Genomic DNA, 8,954 nt, shown 5'->3' with positions numbered 1-8,954 from the left:
ACAGGAACAGAGAAATAGGTGAACACAAAAGATTGAGTGACCATGAGCACAAATTTGGAGACATCATGAAAACTTAAAAATAATCTAGCTATTCTGGTGGAATGTAGTCACAAGCACTGAATGTAAATGACCAAGCATTAGAGCAGTTACCAAAAAACTCAAGTCTATTAGGATCAGTGACACCATAAGGAAAGAAATGTGTCTAGTAGACATGTGTCCTCCTTGGGTCTTTTTAAATCTTGACTTTGGCCTTCATTTTTTCTCTTTCGTGATTTTCCCTTAAGTGATTGTATTCAGTCCATTAGCTCTTTTCACTTCTCCTCACAATTTCCCTCTCTAGTCTATCATTTTATGAACAAACCTAGGTTTATGCTCTCCTTACTTTTCATGATTTTATAGCCTCTGAGCATTACCCACTTTTCCCTCCACCTTTTCAGGCTAAAGAACCCTAAACTATTTAGCCTACCAAACACGCAAATCACCTCCTTCACTCCAGTCTTTCCTCTCAGGACTTTCTCTAGCTCTCTTCCTTCTTTGATGAAGGACTTCTTACTGGGCTTGACAGAAGTCTCTCTGGTCTTCTCTGGTCTCCTAGTAATCTGAGACGTAGTTTTTCCATCTGTAAAGTGGGACGTGAAGCTAATAATACCATAAGAGGAGGTGATGAGATTTAAGTGAGTTGATGAATATAAGTTGCTGAAAGCAGAGTGTGCCATAGAGGAGTCATTCAGAGATGTGGTTAAAACCATTATGTTCTTAATTAAATCTCCTTTTGTAATTTAATTTAGAAGCAATTAGTGTGAAATATGCAGACCTTCCTTACTAAGTCACTCTGTAGATTTACAATGAGGAACACGAGTAATTTTTCTGTTAACAGGTTAACTCATTTTAGCTTCATGGTAACTTCTGTCACTTTTTGGGAGAATTATGTGAGAGAAAGCCCTGATGGAGTCATTCATTTTATCCTTTTGCCCTCTAATCCATCACATTGGCAATAACAGCTTCCAGGAGCAGGACTTATAGATTCCATGAGCATTACAAGAGCACAGGTTTGAAAAATGTTGACCTCTATGTCACCTGTAAACTTCAAACATTAACAAGAGTGATATAATGATGATGATGATGATCATGATGGCAATAACGATAACTTCCTTTTTCAGCCACCTACTGTGTGCCAAGTACTACTGTAATAGATTCTTGAGTCAAAAGGATGAACACGACAGTCACAAATGAGAGACAATCTACCTAGAACTCCTACCCTAGTACGTGGCACATGGTAAGTGTTCAATAAATATTTGAAGGACAAAAATAAGTGCTTGAGACTCAGGGTCTAAGTGACCTCCAAGGAGGCCTTTTGGATTCTTGGGGAGGGGGGAAACCTTTTGTGAGGCTCAAAATATACTCACTCCATACCAAATTCAGCTCCGTGGAGAGTGGTGTGACAGATTCTATTGCCTTTGGGTTCTTTTCCATTTAAACAAGCTTGCATGAGCCTGACTTTGGGTTCCTTGCTGATTTGTTCCCTCACACTTCTCCTTGGTGCCCCACACTGTTCCCATGGAGCACATCTCTAGACCAAAGCTGTGTTGCAGAAAAGTGGTAGCTAAGGCCATAGGGCTCTCAGTTCATTTGGATAATTTTTCTATGTGTAAGTGACAGCCAGAACTTAGGAAGACAATGCTTTTCTCTTACAGTCTTTTTTTCCCCCCTCAATTACTGACTTTTAACAAATAGACCTTAATTTTCAAACAAATAAGCTGTTTTGAAGTTGCTTTGAAAATAGGACTGTCATGGACAAACTGGTCTTGAGTTTTCTGTTCTTTGTGGCTTTAATTTCCGTTTTGAATGACATTTGGTGGTGAATAATACGTTAGGTACATTGACTCTTCCTGCCTCTTAGGATCCATTTGTTAAATTGTCTATTTCACTACACTTGATGGCCTCTGGGTCCTAGGAAGTTAATGCCCCCATTGAAAGTGAGCAACTTTATTCCTGAGCCTCCCACATTAGAAGGATCATCCCCAATGTTTCTGAATTACTTAAGGATGTGAAAAATATCTTTATTTTCTATTTGATGACACTTCTAGGTAATGTGAGGTATTATAGAATAATACCTTAGCTTGGAGAGGATTTTACTCCAAAATAAAATCAAGTCAGATTCTCAGCTGTTGCCTGTTAAGTGCCAGTTTGACATTCGAAATGATCTGAACTTAGCGATTTGGAGAATCCCATAACTAGGAGCTATAACTTTTATCCACTTAAAACCCATTTGGCCATGACTGATGAAGGAGCTCATTTTGTTTGGGAGGATTGAATTGGAGCAATTGGAGATGAAAACTTAAGACCTAATGATGGAATATCTGCTGTGTAACTTCAAGTTCCAAATTTGTGTTGACTTTAAAATAAACACTCTTACTTTTGTGCCTCTTTTTCTTAGGAAACTTACTATGGAATAAAAATAAACTAATGTTGTGAAATGGTAGAATACATATAAATATTTTGGTCTTAGGAGGCCACATTGTACATCGGCCAACCACAGGGTGTTGGGGTTGGGTCCTGGCTCTATCCTCCATGGCAATGTGACCTTGGGCAGGTGCTCAAACTTTCTTGGCTTTGGTCTCCTCAGTTAAACATTGAAGTTGGAAATAGTGCCTTTCTCAGAAGGCTGGAATGATGATTAAGTGGGCTTCTCTTTGTAATGGGTTGAACATTGCAGAAAACACCCATAGGGGCTTGCTTTTAGGAAAACCTTCTAGGCAGGAGGTGGATTATTGTGAAGGATATGGAACTTAAATTTCAGGATCCCTCATTTGTACAGACTCTTAAAATAAACATTTTCTTTGGTATCTGATTTTGTATTCATTATAGGTTGTTTTCTTAAACAAGGCCTTTCAAATTGCATAGTTCTATAAAGCCTGGATTCTCCCTTGTCAAGCTCTCTTCATAAGTTGTTCTATTAGTCCTCCTACTTGGGTATAGACTCCAGAATTCATCAATTTAAAAAATGCTTTTAATGACTGTTAAAAATAAGACTATTTAAAAAGCATCCACATGGTATATGTTCTGTTAGAGCTCTCAGGCAGGAATTATCGAGAAGAAGAATTAATTTGTCTCCCACATATATTAAAAAATGGGTTTGTTTCTGCCTAGGAAAGCAAGAGTACAGAAGCTTTCTTGATGAGATTTAATATTTTATAGGCTGATACCCTGATGAATATTACCTGATGTTAGAACAGTAAACCCATTGAAGATACGTAGTCCTTTTTGAATGCCTCTGATCTGAGCCCTAGTTATGTGAACATTGCATTCTTTTTAGTTAAATTGTTGTGTTTGTTTTTTGCAGTCTTGGTTGTCTATTTATCAGATCTAGAAATGCTATATCTTTTTAAGGAAAAGAGAGGTATGGGCTATTCTGAGATTAAAAGGGAAAGACTAGATTGTTACGGCCACCACTGCTGTTGCTGCCACTGCCGGAATTGTCGCAACTCCCAGCCTCGCATGTCGCCGCTACCTTCTCGGACAGAAATTTTATGAATGAGCGTGAGAAGCCAGTGCTAATAGGCCAGTGGTTCAAATCTCAGAAAAGGGATGAAAAAGAGAAATTCAAACCTACAGTCTTCAGGGATACACTTGTCCAGGGGTTTAATGAAGCTGGTGATGACCTTGAAGCCGTAGTCAAGTTTCTGGACTCTACAAGATCAAGATTAGATTATCGTCGCTCTGCAGACACACACTTTGATATCCTGGTGGCTGGCAGTATGCTTGCCCCTGGAGGGACACACATCGATGATGGTGACAAGACCAAGATGACCACACACTGTGTATTTTCAGCAAGTGAAGATCACGAAACTATCCGAAACTATGCTCAGGTCTTCAGTAAACTCATCAGTAGATATAAGTGTTTGGAAAAGGCATTTGAGGACGAAATGAAAAAACTTCTCCTCTTCCTTAAACCCTTTCCCAACACAGAACAGACAAAGCTGGCGGTGCTGTCAGGCATCCTGCTGGGCAGTGGCACCTCTCCTGCCGCCATCTTCACCAGTCTCTTCACTGACAGCTCCGTCAAAGAGGGCACTGAAGTCTCATTTGCTGCCAAGCTTTTTAAAGCAAGGATGGAAGAAAAAGATGCAACTCTGTTACCTCTTTTTTGAGAAAAGCCAACTTAGATAAGAAGCTGCTTGAACTCTTTCCAGTTAACAGTATGGATCATTTCGCTAAATACTTCACGGACACAGGACTAAAGGAGCTTTCTGATTTCCTGTGAGTCCAGCAGCCACTGGGCACCAGGAAGGACCTGCAGAAGGAGCTCCAGGAGTATCTTTCTCAGGAATTCCCGATCAAGGAGGTGGTGCTCTATGTGAAAGAAGAAATGAAGAGGAACGACCTTCTGGAAACAGCAGTGATTGGACTTCTGTGGACCTGTATCATGAACGCTGTTGAATGGAATAAGAAGGAGAAACTTGTTGCAGAGCAGGCCCTTAAGCGCCTGAAGCAATATGCTCTCCTGCTGGCTGTGTTTAGCTCCCAAGGCCAGTCAGAGCTGATCCTCTGCCAGAAGGTCCAGGAATACTATTCTGACAACATCCGTTTCATGAAAGCCTTTCAGAAGATTGTGGTTCTCTTTTACAAAGCCGATGTGCTAAGTGAAGAAGCAATTTTGAAATGGTACAAAGAAGCATATGTGGCCAAAGGCAAAAGTGTTTTTCTTGACTAGATGAAGAAATTTGTTGAATGATTACAAAACGCAGAAGAAGATCTGAATCAGAAAGTGAGAAAAATTAGATGGCTCAAGAAGCACAATACCTAGGGTTACTACACAACACTTTGGGAATACTGAACTATTTGAGAAGTGAAACTTGGCTTCTGTTTTCACAAAGGATAAAAAAATAGGATAGGTTTCTCTTGTGCAGAGGGGGAAAGTGGTTTTGTTTTCATTTTGTTTTTAAATGGAGCCCTGAGGCATCAGCAATAACACTTGGGACTCTACCTCTCACTCACTATATGCTAACTTAAATCCATTCAATGAGGAGTCAAGTAGGAATCTGAAAGTAGATACTCAACAGACTCCTCTTTTTTAGCTGTATTTTTCAGATACTGTGTGGTGAACACCCCACTGGTGTCTATTACAGGTACTTTGGTAGTTGTGTATCTGCTCATGGATGTGATTTGACAAACAAGCTTTTTTTTTTTTTTAAATTGCTTTATTTAAAAAAAAAAAAACAGGGAAAGACTATTTGACAGAGGTTTCCATAGGTCATAGGTAGAACTATTAGAGGCATACGGCATGCAGGCAGAGCACCATTATTTCTTTCCAAAGTATGTAGACATTTTCTTGGAGGAAAGAGTTCCGTTAATAGAGAGAAGCTTTTTATTGTAAGTACAGCTCATGCCAAAGGAGGTGCGTGCGCACACACACACACACAATCACACACATATACATACGTACGTATGCTCACTCACATACACACTCATACTCTCTCAGACTTAGAGATGTTGAGTGAGTGGAGGCTGAGTGAGCTCTTCCATGAAAGATTAAGCAATTTGAAATGGAAATGAGAAAAAAATATAATGCATCCTCTCAGATGAAAAATACCAAAGCCGAGACTGATTTTGAAAGAAAAGGAAAATAAAACAAAGATTTCAGTAAGTTCAGAGACTAATTTTACTAAGATGAAAAGCATTCAGAGATGTAGTTCTGCTTCTGAATGCTATCAGAAAGGGAAAGGAACTGCTCAGTAAGCGAGAGGCAGGGGGACAAAGCCACCAGGGCGACCTGCTCCCAAGTGGCTGGGGCAGCTTGCCTGGGGAGGGGCCTAAAGCAGGACTTGACTGAGTGTTGATGTTGGACCAATTGAGGCCAACAAGGCCATGAGCCTGTATAAAAGGAAGACATCTTCAAGAAAAGTGATTATATTAATTGAGAATTCAATAAGTGTTATAATGCTTTATGGTTTCTTATGAGTGATTCACAGTCATTCCATTTATTAGTTACTTAAGTGCTGTGACTCTTATTTTACCAACCCCAAGAACTGTTTATGTGCATCTCTTCCCAACACTGCTTTTAGTGGCATTATCTTGGTTGCTTGAAATTTGCCATGATGGGAGTATTTACATCATGGAAACTGGCAATCACTACAAATCAGAGTTTCCCTCATCCCTGGAGACATGGTTGTTAAATGTTTGCTAGTATATACACATCCCATGTGCAAGGCACTAGGCTAGGCACTGTAGGAGAATTAAAATGTGAATGAGACACATCCCAGTCTTTAAGAATCTTTTAATTTGGTACGGGATTTAATGATGATGATAATAATAAATACTTATTAATCACTCAGTATACTCTGTTGTAGCTTTATAAGTATTAGCCCATTTGATCATTACAAAAAGGGAGAAGGCTTAAGAAAAATAGTTGCATCAATTTGTTATGAAAAGCAGTATTTTATCCTAAATGTATCTTTGCAATGCCAAAATTACCCCTCTTTTCAGGTTCTCATACCACCCCCAGTTCTATTCTGGCATTTTGTGAACAAGCTCATATTTATGCTGTTTGTGTTTTATGACTTTAAAGCCTTTGGTCATTCCACTTTCATTCTCCATCTTCCCAGACTAAAGGGTCTTCAGATCTTTAGCTCATCAGGCTCCCCATCCTCTCGCTCACTACAATTGCCCTTCTAGGACTTTCCCTAGCTCTCGGCCTTTCTTGAAAAACTTCTTGGGATCAGGCGGTGACAGCATAGTCCCCGTGCTCATTTTGAGGTACAGACATGAGATTCATATCTTTATTTATTTTTAAAGTATCTTTAATGTCTCCTTCAAGAAGGAAGAACAAGAGATATTAATGATCATCATGTCTTTGAAGCTAAGGTTTTCAGAAAAAGTCTTTACGAACACTTCATGTTATTGTAGCATCTAACTTATACATCAGCACAAAGAACTCTGGGCAAATGATTTTCACCAAAGCCGTATAGTTGAGGAAGGTCAATACAGTTATTACTTCTCTAGGCTTGTACTTCAAACTGTGGATGCGTAAGCCTCCAAGGGGAGTTCTTTGTATGTATGAATCTGTACTTGACTATTTGCTGTAGGTTCAGGATTGGAGTTGGGATTGCTGCTTCAAGCCTTTTTATTGTTTGATAGAACAAGACATTTACAATTAGGGTATTCATTCTAGGTGGAAGTATACTATAGCTTCTGGGAATGGATCAGGATTCTAGCTAAGAAAACTTATTTTAAAACCTCAACTTGATCAACCAACTTTCTTGGTCAAAAAGGAAATATAGCCATAAGCAGGTCTTGGTTTGAACTGGGAAGGGACGAGCCAGCTTTTGCTTTGGAGTATGTAGTGATAGCTAATTATTTTCTTTCTTTCAAGTTTCCTCCTCTAATTAATGTAAATACATTAATGGGATATGATTTCCCTAATGGACAACAGTGATAGTAACGGGGGTGGGACTGAACCTAATGGTTTCTATAACATGTTTAATTTCTGATGTTGCTGTTAAATGTTGAGGAAAATTAGTCACATTTAGAACCATCTGTTTCCAAAAGTGGTTAAAGTGTGTCTCGCCTTCTGACAAACCATTTTATCGCTTATGGTAATATTTGTGGCATGAAATTACATTTTTTTTATTCCGTGTCTTTGTTTTTTGCTACGAATACTCAAACATTTTGCTTTCAGGAGACTAAGACTAAAAATATCAAAGGATATCGTTTAGGTGTCTTGACAATCATGAATGTAAAAAGGAAACTAAATTTTTACATTTCTCTTTAATCCCAATATACCTTATCTTCAATTCAGATATAGTCACAGATTAGAAACCATAATTATGACGAGTGTAAACCTTCGATGGTAATAAGCACCATATAATCAATAAATGGTTGAAAAATGAATTAGGATGACCCTAATATGTGATGCCTTAGACATTTTATTTCCTGGGTTGTTGCTGTTGAGGGAATGGGAAAAGGTGGGGGGCAGTGAGAAGGAAAAACCAATTTTTAAAGCTGTCAACTGAATAATTTAGCCAGTGTTTCCCTCAATTGTTTTGCCTTCCAAATGGTCATTTCCACAGAGTAGGTATGAAACTTAACTATGACTGTCCATACCTTTTAAAAAGAGCAGGTCAAAGATCTGGCAGGCCCACCTGGAATATTTGTTGGGATATTTAAAATGTCCACATAATGTGTTTCTTTATGAACAAGTCTACCATTTTGGGTTGTGAGTGGTGTGTAATTTTTGAGGGGACACTGGGACCTTTGTTCAGTTTCCTAATTTTGGATTACTCCCTGACATGTTGTTATAGGAAAATCAGACTCAAATTCTTTTTTCCGTCTTGGGTGGCTGTGGATATTCAAATTCACCCTATCAATGAAGCACTTGAGAGCTCTGCTCGGTAGCACTCACACAGTGGAGGAAGAGTTTCTTGCATGCTTGCTGCCTGCCGGCTTATTTGTACTTATTAATGTCAGATGAGTTTTTTTTTTTAATCTGTTTTTTTTTTTTATTTTGTTTTGACAAAGAAAATTAAGAGAAAAATGGAGGGAAAGGGAGAGGTTTTGAAACCAAAAATTGATTGTTTATAGCAACTATATTAAAATGTTTGCTTTTCTATGACTTAAAGATTAAAACAATCGAAATGTAAAATGAATTTTTAAAAACCAAACTGTGTTACAGAGTGTTCTTAACTTCCAGATGTGTAAAGAAACAAAACTTTAAAGGTATATTAACCTAACCGTACACTAAAAGTAAACTAGCCCCCCTACTTATGTTGTCCTGAGTGGCAGCAACTGGGATGTTACGGGTGGATGTTACTGGAAGCTTTAGATGTTCAATTAGTGGGTTAATCCTCCAGAGGGTAGAACAGTTCCTCTCTCGCTGCCTGTGTCTGCTGGTAAGGAAGTAATTGGTTATCTTCTGGAACTATTCATTTGATCTGTTGAATAGGGGTGGGGGATAG

General features: G+C 38.7%; 1 pseudogene; it reads left to right on the top strand.

Moving 5' to 3' along the window:
* The first annotated feature begins 3,284 nt into the window (after nt 1-3,284).
* Nucleotides 3,285-4,782, top strand: LOC107501126 (annotated as a pseudogene).
* Nucleotides 4,783-8,954: the final 4,172 nt, after the last annotated feature.

The sequence above is a fragment of the Rousettus aegyptiacus genome, unplaced genomic scaffold (genome assembly GCF_014176215.1).
Source record: "Rousettus aegyptiacus isolate mRouAeg1 unplaced genomic scaffold, mRouAeg1.p scaffold_m13_p_3, whole genome shotgun sequence".
NCBI classification, from domain to species: domain Eukaryota; kingdom Metazoa; phylum Chordata; class Mammalia; order Chiroptera; family Pteropodidae; genus Rousettus; species Rousettus aegyptiacus.
The sequence above is the reverse complement of the archived record's forward strand: the minus strand, read 5'-3'. Positions and strand labels throughout refer to the sequence as shown.